The 22,879-nt window shown below is 36.3% G+C and overlaps 1 long non-coding RNA gene across 14 annotated transcripts in view; it reads right to left on the reverse strand.

Moving 5' to 3' along the window:
• The window catches only part of LOC147846710 (uncharacterized), a 156,515-nt gene that overhangs the window by 21,340 nt on the left and 112,296 nt on the right, over positions 1–22,879 (reverse strand). For 2 of the 14 annotated variants that reach the window (XR_015476368.1, XR_015476376.1), the window contains 2 exons: positions 11,384–11,509; positions 658–4,078 (listed from right to left, as the gene is read on the reverse strand). This is a non-coding gene — a long non-coding RNA (uncharacterized LOC147846710). Of the gene's footprint in view, positions 1–656; positions 4,079–6,564; positions 10,173–11,383; positions 11,510–11,958; positions 12,007–18,884; positions 18,999–22,879 lie in introns of those variants that run through there. The other 12 variants (XR_015476370.1, XR_015476378.1, XR_015476366.1 and 9 more) reach the window with 9 other exon arrangements.

The raw sequence follows: 22,879 nt of genomic DNA on the forward strand, positions 1-22,879 counted from the left end.
CACCATGCTGTCAGAGGGCGACATCTTTCGAATAAACCAAAGTCCTGATTCTCTGTGGTCATTAAAAATCCCATGGCACTTCTCGTAATGAGTAAGGGTCTAACCCTGGTGTTGTGGCCAAATTCCCTTGGTTGGCCCTTACCCATCATGGCCTACCAATCATCCCTATGCACCGAATTGGCTGTATTACTGTCTCTCCACTCCACCTATTTCTGATGTGTGGTGAGCGCACTGCACCATTGTCCTGTGGTAAATGGTCATAAATGTGTTATATAAAATACATATTACACATGAAAAAATAGCGGATGTACTACGTCCAAATTCCATAAATCTGCAGATTTTTACCAAACTTCTGCGCAGAAATAGCAAAAGATGTCCGCAGATTCCGTCTGGCCCTGCCTATTACTTACGCCTTTTGGCGTCTGTGTATGTTGAAAGATTTGGACAGCTCATCTGATTTTGACACTCTGCCTGTTTTCACGTTAATGTCTCTGTGCAAGCCTTTGATTAAACGTCCACAAATGGATTCTAATGCTGCCTCAGCGTCTTTATTATGGTAACGCATTACTTGTTAAAAAATAAGCAATAATATTTGAGTTACTTTTAAACAAGTGTAATGCATTTAAGTAATTAGCAGCTTTTTTTTTTTTTTTTTTAAATGGCTGAATTGAAATGAATGCCGTCATGTTGAATAACACACTCAATGAGAGAATACAGGAACAGACAAAAATCAAGATTGCAGAGCCTTACATCCCTGCAATGGAAGTATTCTCATTATTCTAAACACATGGAAGAAAAGGAAAAGGGGATTGTCTCAATGGACAGTAATTCTACTTCACTAATAAGACAAAAAGTACAAAAGTAGCAAACGTTGCTTTAAACTTTCATTAATCTACAGTATATATGCAGTATGTATAGCTCTGGGCTCAGGATGTTCTCAGAAGATAACAATATCCTACATTACTGTTTTTGTAGAGGTTATAGAGTGTGTTGCTGATTGCAGAGCTCCTCTAATAAAAAAATGAATAAAAAATCCTGCAATAAAGAGATCAAGCCTCTGCTCAAAGGTACAGAAAAGTTCTGTAACTCAGAAGTAATGTAATGCATTACTTACCATAAAAAGTAACTAAGTAACGCAACTTGTTACTTTTTGGGGGAGTAACTGAATATTGCAATGTATTATTTTTAAAAGCAACTTTCCCCAACACTGCTCTTGAGGCCAAGGAAATTGAGGTTTACAAGCACAGTTGAATTTAAACCCTAAAACCTCAATCCCATCCAAACCACAGCACCAACATACTCTGGTTCTTCTACCAAAGAGTGGGGTTCAAAGCAGCACTATGACTCCATGATAGAATTTGGGCATCATAAAAAAGATGCTAAAGACCACAGACTGCTAGTGTGTGACTTGAGGCCAGGATAGATAGATTAAAATGTCCAGCTGCTAATAGTTGGCTTTAAAACCCTCACTCCTCTAATATAACCCCTCTATTTGTACTTATAGAAATGTTTCAAGCATGCTAAAAGACAAATATAACACTACAGCTTTTCGCATCAGTTGCTAGTATGTCCCTTCAGAGGTTTACTCACACAGCTCCCAATAATTATACTTTTTATTCATTAGTTATCCCTTAGTTATACTCATCCCCATCAATCTCAATACCATCTAAGCCACTGCACCAATGCAATCTCTCTGATTCTACCTTTGCATGTCAAGCAGGGTAAAAAATGTCAAGGGAATGCGAGGTGGACACACTAAAAAGAAGGATAAAGACCACAGCTCTTAGCAACAGTAGCTAATGTATCTCGAGGCCAAAACAAGTGATGTTTATTCCACAGATCCTACTAAATGTTTCTCTGCTAAACTCCTCTCCAGAAACTTCAATTTCATCTATGGATTGGGAGATAGGCATGCCAACAAGGACACTAAAAGGATTAGTTCACCTAAAAATGATCATTCTTTTGTTAATTACATATTACTGTGTTGTTCCAATCCCCAGAGATCTTCTTTCATCTTTGGAACACAAATTGGGATATTTTATCCTAAAGCTCTCTGGCTGTTTTTGACAGCAAGGGTCATGAGATGTTCAAAGTCCAGAAAAAAGCCTCAAAAACACTTTTGTGTGGCAAAAAAACAAAACAAAAAAAAAAAAACAGTAGAACAACTGTGTTTGCATGTGTTTTCACTTTGTCTCATTAGGATGACCATTTACAATAGACACTATGACAAAGTCAATAGCACAACAGACAAGTGTCATAGAGAACTACGTGAACCAGGACTTGACAGAGAACATAGGAGAACAAAATAGTTTTTCTAGGTTTTTTGACACATGTACTTGACACCATCTAAGCCAGGGATGTCCAAACTCGGTCCAGGAGGGCCGGTGTCCTGCAGATTTTAGCTCCATTTTGCCTCAACACACCTGCAAAGATGTTTCTAGAAAGCCTAATAAGAGCTTGATTAGCTAGCCCAGGTGTGTCTGATTGGGGTTGGAACTAAACTTTGCAGGATACCGGCCCTCCAGGATCGAGTTTGGACATGCCTGATCTAAGCTATTGCACCAATAAAATTTCTCTGATTCTAACTTTGCACATCAAAAGGGGTTAAACATGTCAAAGGAATGGCACGCTAACAAGGACACTTAAAGGATTAGTTCACCCAAAAATGAAAATTCTTTTATTAATTACTCATTACAGTGTTGTTCCAATCCCCAGAGACCTTCTTTCATCTTTGGAACACAAATTAGGATATTTTATAATAAAGTTCTCTGGCCTTTTTAGACAGCAAGGGTCATGAGATGTTCAAAGTCCAGAAAAGGAATAAAAAGTGCTGTCAAAACATTACATGTAACTTCAGTGGTTTAACTGTACTCATACAAAGCTCCAAAAACACATTTGTGTGCCAAAAAAAAAGCTGTAAAACAACTTTGCGAGTGCTTTCATTTACTCATCATGTTATGGAAAGCATTTACAACAGACAGAATGACTTATTGGCAAGTCAGTAGCACCCACACACACACACACACACACACACACACACACACACACACAGTAAACAACAACAACAACTAAAAACAAAAAGCAACACACACCACTCCAGAACTTGAGAATATAGGCAAAAAACATAGTTTTTACAGGTTTTTAGCGCATGTACTTGGCACTAGTGTCACACAAAAATCAGCACATACTGTCACTGACTGTTTACATCGACACCAGTAATCAAATTATTTACTTTAATCTGAATAAGACAATAATGTGATTAAAGTGTTTGCCTGAGTTGCTTTATTAATGTTCCTTTCATGATCCCATTTTACATGTTGTAGCACATAATTCGATTAACATCATTGCGTCACCACGCTATTCACATTTCCTTCTTAGTTTGATGTAATTTTGGGTGTTTTATCTTTAATTTGTCAACTTTAACTACAGTTTGGTACTTTCAGTTTCATTCAGGAACATTTTATGCATGCCCTCCATGACAAACAAGATATTGGATGCGAGTTTAAACTGCTGGAAGAGTGTTGTTTTAATTGAATTTGATACGGCATGCCATATTAGAAAAAAAAAACCTCTGCATTTCGCAATGCAGGCACTTCACAGACTCGGTAGGTGCAGAGAATAGTGTCAAGCAGTGTGTGTATAGACTATCCTGTCGCAAAATGCAGCGAAAATCCTACATGAAGGTAATAGTTTGAAAAAGGTGTTTACATGTCTCTATTTCAATAATGCCACAAAATTGGCATATAATCTTATATTATAATCTTATATAATCATATATATATATAATCTAAAGTTATATATATATGAATAAAATTAACATACTGTAGGCTCATTCTGAAAACATATCCCTATATTCATTTCTGGAGATTGTGAATCATGTTGTCAGAAGTACGTATGGCTGCATTTCATAAAATGAACACTACATGGTGGTATGATGGCATTCCTTTTCACGCTTGCATCTGACTGCTTACCTCTGTATGAACGGCTTTCCCACTGTTACGTTTGTCCAGTAGCTTGCAGCATACTTCAGCGGACTTGAGACGCAGAGAAGAGTTGGCTGTGACAACAGGGTTTGAGTCTGGTGAAGAACGGTTCCAGGAAAGCAGGTTATACACAAACAAAAAAATAAAATAAACAGGTAAATAACAGGATGAGAATGTGGAAAAGTCTAAAAACATAAACATCATGGACCTTTTCTTTTTCTGGATTTCTTTTTGAAACACTGTTGATTGGGTTCAGGGAAGTGGGTGAGCGCTGGTCGATCAGTAATTTTTAAAACACTATCGGTTGGGTTTAGGGCAGGGGGTGGGTGCGGTTGGTTGGTCAGTCAGTCGATAGTGGCCTCTGGTGGATTTACGTGAGAAGTGCAGGCACAAATGGCACTCGCGAAAGACATTTGAGGTTTCAAAAAGCATAAACAATGGCCATTAGTGGATTCCCAAAAACAAAAACTGCAAAAAAAAAAAAAAAAAAAAGTGTACTTCCTAAGACGTATTTGGCTCTCTTCAAAAAATGCATATAGGGGTACATAATCAGAGTGAGGCTGCATAAAATGGTTTAGATGCTGTAATTTTGCAATACATTGATACTGTACGTTGATTCCAAAGACTTGACATATGTGCTTACAATTACAAATGAGATCAGAATATATTTCTCCAATAAATGAATAATCCCTTAATTGTTGAGCAATTTGCTTAGACTTTCTCTTTTCTCATTCTGAAAACACAGTGACAGTTATTTCAACTCATTCTGGGCAAATGCAATCACTAAAGCAATATATTAAAAAACATTCACGCACATGCAAATGTTGCTACTTACTTGCACACACTGCTTTGTTACAGGAAATTGGCCTTCATAAGATATGATAAATGAGAGAGCTTAAGATGACCTGAATTTAGAAATGTGTCTAAAAAAACATTTGCACATCACACTCATCTTCCTGAGGTGTCTCCAGAAAGGAAACAAATGACAAAAAAATAATAGAACAGAAAAAATAAATAGATAAAAGAGAAGAAAGATTTGTCCTTGAGCGGAAAAAAAAAGATAATAAAAACCAGGAGACCAAATAATAACCCTTTTTTATAATGTGAGGAAAACAGGAAACGAGAGGTAAGAGGAACAGACAGCAACTAAGAGTCCTTGAAGGAACAAGAGTGCTTTAGTTTACACAAATTTTTGCACACTGAAAAACCTTGTCACTCTGAACCCAAGTGCATCTTACTGAAGAAAACAACAACTCTCCATTAAAAGAACTGCCTTCCTTGTGGACATAGGAAGATATATTTGTCTTATTTGAGCATTAGAAAAACCCTATTAATCCAACACAGGCACAGGGGCTAATATCAGAGCGGATATCTCTGGTCAGAGTATTACATTAAGCTTGGAGGACTTCAGCGCAAGCCAGGGGTCATATGGGATTCCAGAGCTTTTTTAGACTTTAACACGGATAACATCGACACAATTTCTATGGAAACAAACAACCTTTACAAAGTAATATTCCTATAATTACCAACGGCTGCAACATCTGCTGCGGCATCCAGGGATTGCTTGCAAGAATAGGTGGTGATCCAACATGTCCTCAATTATTTACAAACATTTTTGTTTTAGACTTACAGGATAGTATATTTCAAAATGCACAGGTCTCATCTAACACTTCTATAGTTTTTAATTAAAAAGGTAGCTCCATGTTTATTTTTTTATTCCATCTGCACCCTATTCTGCTCATTTGTTGTTTACATGTGTGTTAGAAAGCCTGAGGGGAAGAAAAAAAAAAAAAATCAATCCTGCCTGTTGCTTGCAGCCAAAATCATGCTTATATCTTTTTGCCGTGGGGAAAGAAAAGGAAAGGAAGGGTTATGTAAATAATGGAAAAGGGTAATGGGCCTTTAAATACATTATTGAACGACAGGTGTCTGTGAGAACACGAAGACATGCAGATAAGGACACAAACACATTTTCCAAGGCTTTCTGAGTCTCTAGCCCAAAGCTTCACAGATCTTCAGTATCTCTTTATTGTGCTGTTTTTATTTTTTAGTGGCCTAGTATCTTCAGACAGTCCATTTCCCATGCATAAACATTGCAAATAAAGGACAAAAGTGTTTCTAATAGGCTCTCTCGGATGGCATAAAGTGATTTGGGTGTTGTTATGAATAAAAAGTCTCCATAAAAGTAATAAATGTACTAAATTAAATAATAAATCAATTAATATAATGAAATTCATTAGACACTCAAAGAATGAAGGATTTTCCTAGCTAAAAATTCTATCATGACTAATGTATTAGAAAGGTAAGATTTTTTAAAGGATTTCTTCAGTTCTTTCACTAGATTGTATTATACAAAAACAGTAATATTGTTATAATAAATATTTTTACTTACCATATTTGAACACAACTATTTCTGTGTATATACTGTAAAATGTAACTTGTTTGATGAATTTTCTGTAATGATCTGAGTGGGGATCGAAACCGGGTCTACGGTGTGGTTAGCAGTACTTCTTACTACATGAGCCAAGTCAGCAACTACTGGCCCAAGAGCAGAGGAGGAACAAAGTTAGTCCACAACGTATGAATTTCAAAAAATAGGTCTTTACTGAAGAGAATTTGACAAAAAGGAGAGATAATATCGCTCTAAAGCCAGGATTGAAAAAGTACAACAAAAATAGGAAAGCCGAGCTTCCTAAAAATACATACAAAATAAAATAGACACGAGGGTCTCAGAACAACCAAACAGCAATATAGCAAGCAAAAAGTCTTGAGAACAAGCAAAAAGTCTTGAGAACAACTTAACTGGACACTGGACAAGGCAGCAAGAGGTTGGGTTCGGGACTGAACATAGAGCAGGATACAAAGCAGTCTTATATTGGGCAAAGAACAGGTGGTGGTAATTACGCAGATTACAGGAGACTTTAGAGGAACAAAAATCACAACTGCCATCTAATGTTGAGTAGTATAGGGCAATATGTGTGCCCCCTGGTGGGTTGGAGGATGTGATAAAGTGCTGAGATATCACATTTTCAGCATCCTTACGCCACTTCAGTGCCATATGATACTTCAAAAATCTTTCTAACTTGCTGATTTGCTGCTCAAAAAAACATTTATTATTCATGAGACACTGAATACTGGAGTAATGATGCTAAAATTCAGCTCTAAGTTACAGGAAAAAAAAGTTGAATGTATTAAAAAAAGAAACAGTTATTTTAAATAATAAAAGTGAGCAAAAAGGTTGATTTATGTTTGTGTTTTTAATGCAATATTTATTGTAATTTTTATTTTTATTTTACATTATTCACTATTTATGAAAATATCTTCACTGCACTGTAGAGAAAATCTGTTATTTAATGTTTTTTGCAGCTATGGTGCTGAAAAAAATATAAAATAATGGCCAATAAATTACAGAAGTTTATCGTAAAATAATAGACATTAAATTACAAAAAAATTACTGTAAAATAACAGATGTTAAATTACAAAAAATTGACGGAAATTTTAATTTAAGAAAATTTCTATAATTTAATGTTTGTTGTTTTATGGTAAATTTCTGTAATTTAACGGCAGTTATTTTAGGTAAATTTCTGTAATTTAATGTTCTTTATTTTACAGTCATTGTCTGTAATTTAACGTTTGTATTTTATGGTAAATTTCTGCAATTTAACGTCTGTTATTTGTTCAATTTCTGTAATTAAATGTTTGTTATTTTACAGTCAATTTTTATAATTTAATGTCTGTGTTTAATGGTAAATTTCTGTAATTTAATGTTTGTTATTTTATGGTTAATTTCTGTAATTTAACGTCTTTTATTTTACTGCAAATTTCTGTAATTTAACATCAGTTATTTTTCTGTAAATTTCTGTAATTTGGCTGCCTTTATTTTACAGTAAATGTCTGTAATTTAACATATTTTATTTTACTGTAAATTTCTGTAATTTAATATTTGGGATTTTACAGTAAATTTCTTTATTTTAACGTATGTTAATTTATTGTACATTTCTGTAATTTAATGTTCGTTATTTTACTTTTAATTTCTGTAATTTAATGGCCATTAATTTACAGTAAATGTATGTAAGTTAACATCCATTATGTTACTGTAAATTTCTGTAATTTAACGTCCATTATTTTACAGTAAATTTATGTAATTGAATGGCCATTATTTTATGAAAAATTTATGTAATTTAAGGGCCTTTATTTTACGGTAAATGTCTGTAATTTAACGTCCGTTATTTAACGTTGTTTTTTTGTTTTGGTCCCCCAGCTGCTAAAAAAACATCAAATAATGGAATTTCTTTTCAGAGTAGTGTTCTGAAAATTAACACACATTTGAAAGAACATGAGAGTGAACTACAGGGTTTCAAACTTTTAGGAGTATATTTTTTGTTGCTGCTGTCGAATAAGTTATTTTGAAGAATGTTGAAAACCACTGACATCGATTGTAGGAAAAAATACTATAATAACCCTTTAGCTCACAATTCATGCCATTAAATACTGTTTTTTTCTATCTACTATTTATTAGTAGGAGCGGCGTTGTGGCTCAGTAGTTAGCACTGTCGCCTCATAGCAAGAAAGTCCCGGCTGAGCCAGTTGGCATTTCTGTGTGAAGTTTGCATGTTCTCCCCGTGTTCACATGGGTTTTCTTCGGGTGCTCTGGTTTCCTCTAAAGTCCAAAGACATGTGCTATAGGTGAATTGAAAAAGCTAAATTGCCTGTAGTGTATGAGTGTGTGTGTGAGTGTGAGAGTGTGTGGGTGTTTCCCAGTACTGGGTGGCTGCTGGAAGGGCATCCGCTGCATAAAACATGTGCTGGAATAGCTGGCGGTTCATTTCACTGTGGCAACCACTGATAAATTGGGGACTAAGCCAAAGGAAAATAAATGACTGTTCATTAGTAGTTATAAATATGATCTTATTCTGCAATCCTAATGCTACCCACTATCTGAACCCAACTCCTAGTAAGGCTACTAATTAATAATAAATAGCTAATTTGTAGTTTAAGGTTGTAGTGTTAGTTGTTTGTTAATACCATGAATAGTGACCAAAGGTGTTACTAATACCATGGAATCTATTGTATATCAGTTTAAAGCATGCTTCAAAATATAAGTTAGTAAATCATGACCAAATTTTCATTTGTGTGTGAAATATCCTTTTAACTGTAACTATTCTTTCTTCACACACCTGTTTCTGTGTGTGATGAGCACAGCTGTTATTTGGGCTGATGTTGAAGAATCATGGCCCGTGTTTGACCTTGACTCTTCACTCAGGTGGAACACACCCTCAGACGAGTTCTTCACATCACTCCTTCCCTCAGGGACGCAAGAGATTGTTTTTCCATGTTTCTCCTTGTTTTCCACATCTTTCCACTTCTCGCTCCCTCTTGCTTTCCTCCTTCAATTAATCCCACAGAGACTACCAAGGAGAAGAAGGAGAGAGCAAGAGAAGCAAAAGGAGAGAAATAACGAATGACGATCTTCCACGGCATGATACCACCACTCAAGTGGCCATTAGCGCAGCTCGCTCAATCTCTTTAATGAACTGATCAGACCTAATGACTCCCAAACATACCCTCCCTTTATGCAGACAGATGTAGTGGGTGGGACATACAGATTAAAGACGCGTGATTGGTGGAGAGGAACCGACAGGTCTGAGAAAAATAAAACAGAGCTTTTGTTTTTCGCTTTTTTCCCCCACTAGAAAAGTCCACTTGGGTAGTTTGTTTTCATATTTGAACTCTAATGGAGGCTAATTAGTTTCAAAGAATCAATTCTCTCATAATTACCCATGAATCAGGGCTAAATATGAGAATGGATACAATAAAAAGTGAGCAAAGCTGGCCATTTGTCCTACTCTAGAACATCATTACAGCACATAGGGCAGAACAAAGCATTTTTCCCAATCTCTATCTGTCTCACTCACTAGCGAATCATACTTATTGGATGAAGTTTGACAGTAAACAGTTTGGGTATTAGGATGGATGCCGCTGGAAGTCAATTTCTGTCTCTCTCCGGCACACCTCCACAATTTCCATCGTCTCTTTGGTCTGTAAGTGCAGATCCAGGTGTGATGGCCGTCATCTTTCTTTGGTGCAGAGAATAAAGTCACCTTTCGGCGATTTTTTCTGGCCGTACTTTTTTCGGGAACACAAGTGAACACTGATTACTCAGCGGCATAGATTATGACAGGCCAATTTCTGTGAGCAACAACAACAAGACATCACGGTCACGATTAAGAAGAGAGAAGAAGAGGGAGAAATGCATAAGGGTGGATTTGAAAAGAGTGAGGGGGAGCAGGTGAGAAATTAGAAGATGGAAAGGAAATAAACACTAGAGAAAAACAAGATAACTGAATAGTCAAGGACGAGTGGAGCTTAGTAAAGAAAGAGCAATGATAAAAAGGAAGAAAAAAGATCAGAAAGAGGTCACGGAGATGGCAGGAAGAATCAGAGAAGAGAGAAAAATGTGGTGATTTAAGAAACAGAGGAAGAGGTAAAAATTACATTGCAGAAATGATGAGATTTAATATTGGTTTAAAAAACCTGAAATTAAAAGAAACATATAAATATGTAATGAGGCAAATTAGTATCATTGTTGAAAAAATTATGAAAATAAAGCAAAAAGTATCTGAGCAAATAAAATAAACTAATTCAAATGATAGAATAAAATAAGCTAAATGTAAAATATATTAATATGGAAAAAAAAAGAATTCTAAAGATAAAGCCAACATATAGGCTCATTCTGAAAATGTACCCCTAAATACATTTCTGGAGATCGCCAACTATGTAGCCAGAAGTAGAGATCTGTGCGGGAATGAATTTTTAATCCCGCTCCCATCAGGTTTTACTCAACACCCAACCACTCCCACTGTATATTCAGCCTTTGTTCACCTGCTGCCCGATTAACCCCATTTCCTTCCCGATCCGACCGTTCCCGGCAAAATTTAGATCTTACGTTAAAATTGGGTACTACCTAATGAGTCAGTTTTGTCTGCCCTTTTGTGATGAGACATAAATGCCGGATTACGTGTTGTGAGGATGGTGGCTGGCGAGGCACCGACTCTTTCAAAGTCAGATTTACAAACATATCCACTCAATATATTTGCCAACTGCCAATTGTGTTTCATATATCATATCAGAAATATTTCTATACACAGGTACATATTGGCACAAGGAAGTATGTAAAATGTACAGCGATTAAATATGCCTCCTTAAAACACTATATTGTTAGACCGCCTGGTCTCATTTAAATTACACCAGAGTTAACGACCAGTGTTTTATTCTGAAATTTATTCCCGCTCCGCAAGAAATGTGGACCTCTAGCCAGAAGTATGTATGGCTGTATTTTGTCAAACAATACGGGACAGTATGACGCCGTTCTTTTTTGCGCTTACCGGTTGACCGCTTACCTCAATATGAACGGCTTTCCTGCTGTTACCAGTTTCTCCAGTTACCTCGCCATGTACGTCAGCAGACTAGAGATGCAAAGAGGAGTGGACCACGATGACAGGGTTCGAGTCCGGTGAAGAATGGTTCTAGTAAGTGGGTAAGGCAAAAACAGAAGCCAAAAAATAAAATAAACAAGTAAAAACTGTGAGAATGTGGTAAAACTGTCGATTATGTTTAGGGAAGTGGGGGGTGGGTCAATCGGTGCTTTTGAAAACACTATTGGTTGGGTTTAGGGAAGTAGAAAGGATGGGTCAGACGATCGTTCAGTCAGTCAGTGAGTCGACAGCAGCCTTTGGTGGATATAAGTGAGAACAGCAGGCACAAATGGCGCTCGCAAGATAAATTTGAGATCTCAAAAACCATACACAGCGGCCTCTAGTGGATTTGCAAAAAAAAAAATAAAAACTGCAAAAAAGCGTAGCTCCTGGGACATATTTGGCGCTCTCCAGAAATTAATATAGAGGTTCATTATCAGAATGAGCCTGGAATAAAGTAATTTAGAATTATATTCACCTAAAAATGAAGATTTACTCACCATTTACTCTCTTTCAAGTAGTTCCATATCTTAATGAGTTTCTTTTTTCTGTTACACATAAAATAAGATATTTTTTAAAAGATTAGAAACTTCCAACCATTCACTTGCATAATCGGAAAAACAAATACTATTGAAGTCAATGGTTACAGGTTTCAAGCATTTTCCAAAAATAACTTATTTTGTGTTTACAGAAACGTTTGTGTTAATCCTTTAACTGCCTGCTCTATCAAATGGTTGATAGGATTTTGACTGTTTTAAATAAAGACTGTAAAAGTAATTTAAAGAATAAAAGAATTTATATAATGGTTTACACTAAACAGCACTGTTGTTTTACAATTTAATCAAACAAAAATAATCCTGTTGCACTATACACTTGATTTTGGTTTTACTGTAAAAAACAAACAAACAAATAAACAAATAAACAATCAAACAAGAAAACATGTTAAATGAGAATCTGAAATATTTTTGACATACTTCGAAAAATAAATATTTTATATATATATATATATATATATATATATATATATATATATAAATTTTTTTTTTTTTTTTTTTTGTCGTACACTTTATATTTTCATATGTTTCATAGTATATGTATTAATTATGATACTTTGACCCTAAACCAACATATCTACCATTTGGTAGAGGCTGATATTTTAGAAATTATGGGATGAAAAAAATAAAAAAAGGCTTGAGTGTGTTAACTAGCAACATTAGGAGTTAAGAAATGCAATCCAAAATTTTCTTGGTGGGCCAGTTAGGGTAAATGAAGACAGAGTTTTCAGTTTCGGCTGAACTATCCTTTCAATATAACATAACATAACAAATGCAAATCAAATAAAAATGGTTAGTGTTTAAAATAAAATAAGAATCAAAATATACTCTAGAGTGCCTCTTTTCTTCTCACACAAACACACACACACATAATCAACAGCCCTACATTCTCCGTCTAGACCAGTGACTTCATCATCATCTTCATTTGCGCAGTAGGAAGCTCACAGCAGGACAACTGTGTGTAAACTGATGTGGATTTGAAAGAAGTATATAAAAATACCCCTTTTCACCACACCCTAACTCTTACATCTCTTTTTCTTATTCTCATCAAACCATCCTTTCATACACACACACACACACACATCTTGGTCTCATCTCCTTCATCAACCCTTCCGCCACCTCTAACTGCCCTTAACTATTGTCTCCTCACGTGTTTATCACCTCCTCTCTCAGCTCCGCTTATCTCTGTCCAACCGGTCGTCGTTCCTCCCTCCGCTGCTGTCTCCTCCGGTCCCCGGCTCCAATCATACACCCGGTCTGTGGCAGGCTTTTGGCCCCCAGCAAAGCGGTTTCAGAGCACTCTCATTTTCCCCCTGTCCTATCGCTACTGATCTGCTGTCAGTTAACCAGGCCCAAGCCGAACTCTCAGGCTGTTGCCACTGATCTCCTGTCAGTCATCCAGACCTTCCGTTAGCTTTCCTGACCATTCCCGGCTGCTTGTTATTCAGCGCAGGGAGCAATCTGTAGAATGCTCAAAATAGCAGAGTAATGGATTCCTGGCGTCACCGAGGCACTTTAATGCCCATAAGCCTGCTGGTGTGGAGAACTCTGGTCATGTACACTGCTGGGGGACACAGTGGATCTCATTTAGCAGCTCTGCATAGTTTAAACATCTTTCGAGATGGCTGAAAGTGGGATTTTTAGAGCCACTTAAAGATTTCTGCATGCAAAACATACAACGACACACGGACGCCTACTCACATGTAATTGATGCGCGCATTTATCGCTCGACTGGTCTAGCGAGTTAAAAATGAATGTAAAAGGCATGAAATGGGAAGTGGTGATGAATTTTAGATAGGTAAAAGCTGGACATGGGCTTAAAGGGTTAATTTAAAAGTCTATTAGTCTTTATGGACTAAAAGAACACTTGGCTGTCAGTCATCGCCATGACAACAAGCTGACCCACCCACTCTTTAAAGTCCAGGTCAAAACAAAATTCACTATGTTTATTTTGCAAGCACACATTGTGATTCTTTAGAGCAGTGGTCCTCAACCTTTTTACTAACGTGGGGGCGGGGTTTACAACTGGGGGCGGGGTTTGTAGGTTGCTAGGTGACCATCAACATTGCTGTCACTTTAATACAAGTTTTATTTGTAGAGAAAAAATACAAAGCATTGCAGTGTTTGTGTGTTCTGTGATAATAATTAGTCTACCGAAATGTGTATTTTCCGTACAAGCTGAAGCTGATCGGTCAGTTCTTGTCATGCGACTTGCAGTGCACTTGTGGCATTCATTCAAGTGCGTGCATCTAAAATGACCCGAGCATGTTAAGTCTGCACGAACGCGTCAAGCATAAAAGCCTCGTCCATTTCGTGAGGTGCGTGTGAAGTCAGCGGAGAGGCCCGCGAAAGTCAGCCTTCATGCCACACCACTAATGGAAATAACGAACTTGCGGAAAACAGACTTTGTAAAAGATGCAACATGCGAACAGCCCCTAAAAGGCCGCCGTCAATTGCGATCTCCAGCAGTTGATCTTCTTGCACAGACATGGTGGATTCACCTGATTTCTTGACAAATGGGTTGCGGATCAATTCCTTAGCAGTTTGCGTATCCTTCACAGGGCCTTTTCCCCTTAGCAAAGAAACTTTCCAAAGATGTCTGTTACATACTCATTTTGCTTCTTGTGGGTTAAATTTGGGCGGTTAAATGACCTAGACCAAAGTAAGAGAATATGGTCATTTTTCAACATAAAAGATTTTTTTAAATAAAAGATCGTACAGACTCAGGTAAATAAAACTAGAAAAAAAATAATGATTTCTTGTGCAGCCTGGTACCAATTGATGCACAGACTGGTACCGAACCACGGCTGCTGGTTGAGGACCACTGCTTTAGATCAACAATTAATCTGTGGAATTTAATCCATTGAAAAAAAAAGCGTTTTGGTCATTTTCAATCAAACTCTGAGCATTTGGGGTCTGTTCTTCTCTTTTGAGGTCAGTTGGACAGTTTCTGTAAGGGTTTGCAGTTGAGAAGCATACGAGGACACAAATGCAAATAACCAAGGATTTTATTATATAAATAAAACTAAAACAAATATGTAGGGGGAAAACACAGCCACACAGCAAAACTGACTTGACTCAGTTTGGCTTGACAGACACAGGATAAACAGCTACAAATCAAGACAGGACAGATAAATAAATAAATGAATAAATAAAAAAATAAATAAATAAATAAATGAATAAATAAATAAATAAATAAATAAATAAATAGGGAAAGCAAACCAACAAACTGACAAGAGGGCAGGTGAACATAATGACAAATTATAGGAGAACAAGGTGGGTGGGACAAGACAAGAGATGAGAGAGCGCATGGTATAAAGTCAACTGGGACTGTGAACAGCCCGAGCTTGGCCAAAATGGAGCTCATTCAAAGATGAAGACAGACAGGAAATATGAGTGTTCGACTCAAGCCGAGCACAACATACATGACAAGATTGAACTAGTATCTGAACTCTTCCACCAAAACAAGAATTAACAAGACCGAAGTGGCAGAATTTTGACAGTTTCAGCCAACATGTTTTTTAACCACGCCTCTCTAACCATTAGTGTGCTATGAGGAAATGATGTGAAAAAGATGATGTGCCCTCAACTCAATATTCCGTTTCAGTTGAAAGTACATCAATTTACTGACATAAAAGTCTCAGCTGACTCAGACGTTAAACCTCAACAAGTGAATGCAATCTACTTGCTAAGTTGTGCCATATGAAATGGCCATTTGAATTGAGAAAGCAGTTGTATATGACTACTGTTTAATCATGTAACACAGTGAAAGTGAATGTTTTACAAAATCATTGTGTACATTAGTCTCTAGATCTGCAGCATTACAGAAAACAATATTTCAGTAATTTATAAAAGAGGAATTACTAGCTGGGTTTCTATCAACCTGTGTTAATGCACATTTTAATGAATCACCTGAAAAAGGAGTGATGGAAATGCCAAATTTCAAGAAAAAAAAAGTAAGTTCACTTAAGGTCCTTTTGGACTTAAGCAAAAACTGGTTATAAAGGAAGTTAATCTATTTCTATCTATTATCATTTACTCACTCTTCACTTGTTTCAAAAAGAAGATATTTTAAACAAGGGCAATGTTATTTTTATGTCCAATAAGGACATCAAATGACTTTAATATTTGGTTGATTTTAGATTGTGTTAAAAAGTGACCAAAAACCAATGTCGAGCCAACATTCCTAAGTCATGGCAACCAAAATCTAATCTATATCAAAATCCAATATACTGTACATCATAGTGGTAACGTCCACACAACGTCAAGCTGTTATATTATAGATGTTGATATTTGGTTGTTTTTAGATTGCATTGGAAAGTGACCAAATGCCATTGGGTATGCGCTAAATTGTCAGTAATGTATGTTTGTGAATGAGTGTTTATGGGTATTTCCCAGTGATGGGTTGCAGCTGCAAGGGCATCTACTGCGTAAAACATGTACTGGATTAGTTTGCGGTTTATTCCACTGTGGTGACCCCTAATTAATAAAGGAACTAAGCCAGAAAGAAAATGAATGAATGAATGAATAAATCAATGAACGAACGTACGAATTAATGAATGAGTTCATACAAGAATGAAAATTTTCTCACCATTTACCTTTTTTTTCTGTTGAATACAAAGGAATATATTTTAAAGAATGTGTTAAAACTGCACCCATGTTCAAAAGAAGAAACGCAAACAGGTTAGTAACACATCGAGGGAGGATAAATGATGATCGAACATTTTGCTTTGGGTAAACTATCTTTTTAAAGTGAATTACTGAATTATAGAAAAATAAAAATGTTGTCAACAGCATCCAAAGACACAAAATGGAGCGAAACAAAAAACAAACAAACAAAAAAACTTGTGGGATAATCATGGATGCATTAAAAAAAGGCATGGAGAAAATGTGTCATCTCCCCAATGTTGACGCCTTGTAGATGCTCCTAACGGTAGCCATGTTCTGCATTCCCACAGAGCATATTAAATGTAATTTGCTGGTAATGAAACAGCTTCTTATACCAGCAAATTGCCAGAACAAATTTACCCATATTTCTAAAAAGTTCACACATGATCTCTTAACAGTAATTGACCGGTAATTTACCAGTAGAGACTGTTTGTGTGGCTAATGTCACCAGTTTGGCAACAGATGGAGCAGGTGACATTGTAGTACTAAATTGCTTGTATTCATTTAATGCATCCTGTGTCTTTTCTCCATTAGCAAAGCTAAATAACTGCTTTGCTTGACTCAAAGTGCCTTTCTACACAGAAGAGAGGGTGTGTGGTGATTAAGTGACCACTTGGATAGGAAGTACAGTTTTTTGAAAGCTATACTCTTCAACCAGATTCTTTTCAGCAAACCTGGCAAGTAAAAAACAGACAGACAGATAGATAGACAGGACAATTATTGGTAGTTGCTAAAGTGTTGCTATGGAACTGGTAAGGTTTATTGGTGGTTAACTACTTAGTTTCCACTGTACACAACAAAGGACAAGCGACAGATCAGAAGTCATTCTTTTCCAGTGGAGAGCAGTTTGGGAGCTGCGTGGAGTTCCGATCACCTCTGTATGTGGAAAATTCAGAGCTACAGATCAGTTATAATATTTGAACTTCTGCGACTAGACCACATGCGACTGGCCAACCAGTTGTGATGTATTCCAGTATTGTCCAATTTGTGTGCACGAGATGAAAAGTATTAGTCGTTTTTATTATTATTATTATTATTATTATTATTATTATTTTGTTACTCTTTGAATTAGAAAAAAGAATAAAAAAATATATATTTACAATCTTATAAAAATATATTTTTTTTTTATTGGTATCTTAAAGCTGCAATGATATGGTATGGTATAGTATTATCTTAAAAATAATTTTCCATATTGAATAATAATAATATGTTTTTCTATATAATTCCAGATTTCAAAGAGTACCCCAACAATGACAGATAGATAGATAGATAGATAGATAGATAGATAGATAGATAGATAGATAGATAGATAGATAGATAGATAGATAGATAGATAGATAGATAGATAGATAGATAGATAGATAGATAGATAGATAGATAGATAGATAGATAGATAGATAGATAGATAGATAGATAGATAGATAGATAAGTTCATAACAAAAAAGGTGACTACTGTGTTTGCCTGAAAGGAAGTGATAAATGTTCGATTAGTCTCAGCCATGGCCTTAGAGGGCTTATTTAAAACTCTACCAATTTTTATGGACCAAAGGAACTCAAGAGTGTCAGTCATCGCTATGACAACGAGCCGCCCAGCCCACTCTTTAAAGCTCAATGAGCGAGCGAACGAGACAGCGAGTGAGTAAATAGACGACAAAGTTCACAAGTTTATGGTCCACGGGGAGCTGTCGAGCCTCTGACACCTGAGACTCCAATAGACATTTCACACACGCCTACCACATCTATCATCTCTCTCTCCATCTCTCCATCCATCTCGCCCGCGCAGCCTTTAAATCTCCCCAATCACTCATCCAGCTGAACAGAGCCCCCTTTCCTGCTGTCTCATGGGGCTACTTTACATATAGAGCTACGGATTGAAACTGCAAATGTTACGGCACCCCATCAGACGAGCTGGACCCAGACCAGACATGCTTTCTTTATATTCAACATTTCTCTTTTTTTTTTTTTTTCTTAAAACCACCTATTTACAATTACACCAAAACAATTCCATCCACAGTGTGAAACCAAAAAGTGCACAACAATGCAAAGCACATGACTTACTTCCACTGAAAATGTAGTCCTATATACATTTCTGGAGATTGCAAATTTTGTAGCCAGAAGTACGTATGGCTGCATTTCATATTTAAAACGAAGGTTACGGGGCGATATGACACCATTCCTTTTTGGACAACCAGCTGATCGCTGACCTCAGTATGGATGGCTTTCCCCTTGTTACCAGTTTGTCCAGTGGCTTGTAGTGTACTGTACGTCGGCGGACTTGAGATGCAAAGAAGAGTTGACAGTGACGATGAGGTTCGAGTCTCCCAAAGAACGATTTTAGAATGCAGGTAAAACTAAAACAAAAAAATAAAATAAACAAGTTAATAAAACAGCGAGAATGTGGTAAAATCTGAAAATTTAGTAAAAATCAGGGGCTTTTTTTTAATAGATTGCTTTACAAAACACTGTAGGTTAGGTTTAGGGAAGTTGTGGGCACTAGTCAATAGGTGCTTTTTAAAATACTATCAGTTAGGTTTAGGGAAAGGGGTGGGTGGGGGATTGATCGGTCAGTTGCAAAAGAAATATGACATCTAAAAAAAGTGTACACAGCGGCCTCTGGTGGATTCATGAAAATAAAAACTGCAACAAAAAAAACATACTTCCTGGGGTGTATTGGTGCTCTCCAAAAATATATATATGGCTATGTTTTCAGAATGAGCCTGGGTTGATTTACTTTCATTTATGGGACACCAATGAATAGCCTATATATTTTATATCTCAGTTAATGATTGATACCAATAAGTTGTTACCATGTTAATTATAAAAAATGTGACAATACAGCATTTGCTGCTTGCATTTTGATAACTGCTGAGCGAAATCTTGAACACTGCTGATTGGCCATTGTGTTCACACTCTCAACCTTTGATAGAGTGTTGGAGCTACTTTAATCACAGTCAAATTTTAGCAGGAAATGGAATAAATTTTTTTAAATTCCAGTACATACTTGTTGCAAAGTCTGGACATTTGATATTACTAGTCTCAGTGCAATATAGTGATAATGTTCAATTGTTTTCAGAAGAAAAAATAATGCATACAGGTTTAAGTAATTATGTGTATTGAAGAAAAAATTCCCGCTAATACAGTTGTACTGTTGGTTGCTATTTACTACTTGACTGGCATGTTTCCAGTCCCAACCTGTCTCCAATAGAGAATGTGTTGTGACAAAAATATGACAACAAAGACTCCATACTGTTGCCCACCTTAGTACTTGTTTGCAAGAAGAATGGGATAAAATTACACCTAAAGCACTGCATCACTTGGCATCTTCAGTCCTTTAACGTCTTTAACGTAAGTGTTATGAAAAGGAATGGCACCATTACAAAGTGGTAAATGTTTAACTGTTTCTGTTAAATTAGAATATGTGTTTAATTTAAAAAGAAAAACAATAAAAAATCATGAGGAACAAATTAAATGATAATTGTTGTACTGTCTGCAATAAAATAAAGTCAAAGTACATTAAGAAACAATACTTTTGTTTTTTATAGCCGTTTTCCATACTTCCCAACTTTTTCTGATTTGGGATTGTAATATTTTGAGTAAGCTTTTTTCATTTGTAATTCACTACAATTATTTTTTTGTATTATTTCACAGAATTTTTATTAACTGTATTACACACATATATATATATATATATATATATATATATATATATATATATATATATATATATATATATATATATATATATATATTATATATATATATATATATATATATATATATATATATATATATATATTTATATTTGCTTATATTGTTTTAGTTTTTGCCTTGATAGCTAGCTTAATAACTTTTAAAAAGATATAATATGCATATATAGATAGATATATATAATATGCATATAATATGCATTATAAATAATTAAATATTTCAAAATATAGGAAAAAATTTGGATCATATACTTTTCATAGAGACGGGGAGGGATTTCATAAAGATGGGGAGGGGTGGTTTTATATATATGAATATATCCCCCTCTTCACAACTTCACTTCCTTTGTTATATCTACTTTCCTATCATCATAAAGGCATCAATAAATAAATAAATAGGGGCCACACTCTGGCTCAGTGGTTAGCACTGTCGCCTCACAGCAAGAAGGTTACTGGTTTGAGTCCTGGCTGGGTCAATTGGCATTTCTGTGTGAAGTTTGCTTGTTCTGCCCATGCTGGCGTGGGTTTCCTCCAGGAGCTCCAGTTTCCCCCACAGTCTAAAGATATGCGTTATAGTTGAATTAAATAAACTAAATTGGTTGTAGTGTATTGGGTTGCAGCTGGAAGGGCATCCGCTGTGTAAAACATATGCTGGATAAGTTGGCAGTTCATTCTACTGTGCAACCCCTGATAAATAAAGGAAAAGAAAAATGAATGAATGATTGAATAAATAATTAAATGATACAAGATTGCTTAAAAATCTCTATATTTATTTCATGATGTTTCGTGAAGCTTTTTTTCCTATAGAAAATGTTACTTGGAAAACTAGACAACCAAGACCATTTCGAAACTGTCCAGTCACTGCTTCTACTCCATTAGACTTTCCCACAGACCTCCACTATAAACAGTTTAAGCAAGTGAACCACATAACCAGAACTCTCTGCACTTCCACTGCTACTGTCACCACAAAACTCTTGCAGCTTCAACTGCTTCGCTGATTCTAACAGGAGCACTGCAGTTCTGTCACATCATGCCGTCCGCTTCCAGCATGGACAGGGTGTAAGGGAAAGTATTTGTATTAAAACGAGCTGAGCACTCCAGTCGCGAGAGGTGCTTGTGTAATACTGTAATCCAATTCAGTGAATTAAAAGCACTGGGAAGTTTTCTCTCAGCGCAGCGATAAGAGCTGTGGATTAATCTGCCGAGTGTTTCTGACAGGCAATTTGATAAACAGCCACTTATCTCTGGGGCAGCTGCGCAGGAAGAGAACAAATAAATCATCAGAGAGCCGCAGAGAGCGAATGTATGAAATAGGCTTTGTGTCTATGCCTCAGATGAATGACCATGAACATGTATATTCAATTAAACATGTAGCACAGGACCAACCTACAGTTCTTATATTACTTCTTAACCTGCTAGGATTTGTGGGCTGTTTGTGATGTATGGGCCACATTCACACTGAAGAGCGTAATTGTATCCAAGCTGAGACAACAGTAGGTATAAACCACTCTTGGTCTTTCAAATGAAAACGTGCAAATACGGCGTCTCTGTGGAGGTTTGTCGAAACCAATGATCTACCAACATTTGTGCATTTTTACGAACATCATCCATCTAATGAACTACTTTTATTTAAGTCATACCTGCCAACACTCCCATTTTTCCAAACAGATATTTTTTACAGTGTCCAATGTAAGCTACCAAGTAAACCACAGCAGATATAATCCTTTATTTGTGAATAACATGTCCCAATAACTATCACTAGTGTGAAAAGGAACAAAACGTTGTTTTACTTGATCAAACATACCTTCACCGGCCACTTTCTTAGGTACATCTTACCGCGTTGGACCCCTTTTTGCCTTCAGAACTCCCTAAATCCTTTAGTAGCATAGATTCAACAAGGCACTGTAAATATTCCTCTGAGATTTCGGTCCATATTGACAGGATAGCGCCCCGCAGTTGCTACAGATTTGTCGGCTGCACATTCATGATGTGAATCTCCTGTTACACCACACCCCAAAAGGTGCTCTATTGGATTGAGATCTGGTGACTGTGAAGGCCACTTGAGTACAGTGAACTCACTTATTAATACTATTAATAATAATACTATTCTCTGTAAACCCTAGAGATGGTTGTGCGTGAAAATCGCAGTTTCTGAAATACTCAGACCAGCCTGTCTGGCACCAACAATCATGCCATGTTCAATATCACTTAAATCACCTTTCTTTCTCATACTGATGCTCGGTTTGAGCTTCAGAAAATCATCTTGACCATGTCTCCATGCTTATATACATTGAGTTGCTGTCATGTGATTGGCTGATTAGAAACTTGCGTTAACAAGCAGTTGGACAGGTGTACCTGATAAAGTGGCCAGTGAGTGTATGTTGAGGTTTCACCAAAAATATAGGTTGAAGCCTGTATTTCCAAAGAGCCTGCCTTGTATATTTTCAAGACAATTTATCATAACACGCATATTGCTATTTGACGTAAATACAATA

The sequence above is a fragment of the Danio rerio genome, chromosome 1 (assembly GCF_052040795.2).
Source record: "Danio rerio strain M-AB ecotype USA chromosome 1, GRCz13ab, whole genome shotgun sequence".
Lineage (NCBI taxonomy): Eukaryota > Metazoa > Chordata > Actinopteri > Cypriniformes > Danionidae > Danio > Danio rerio.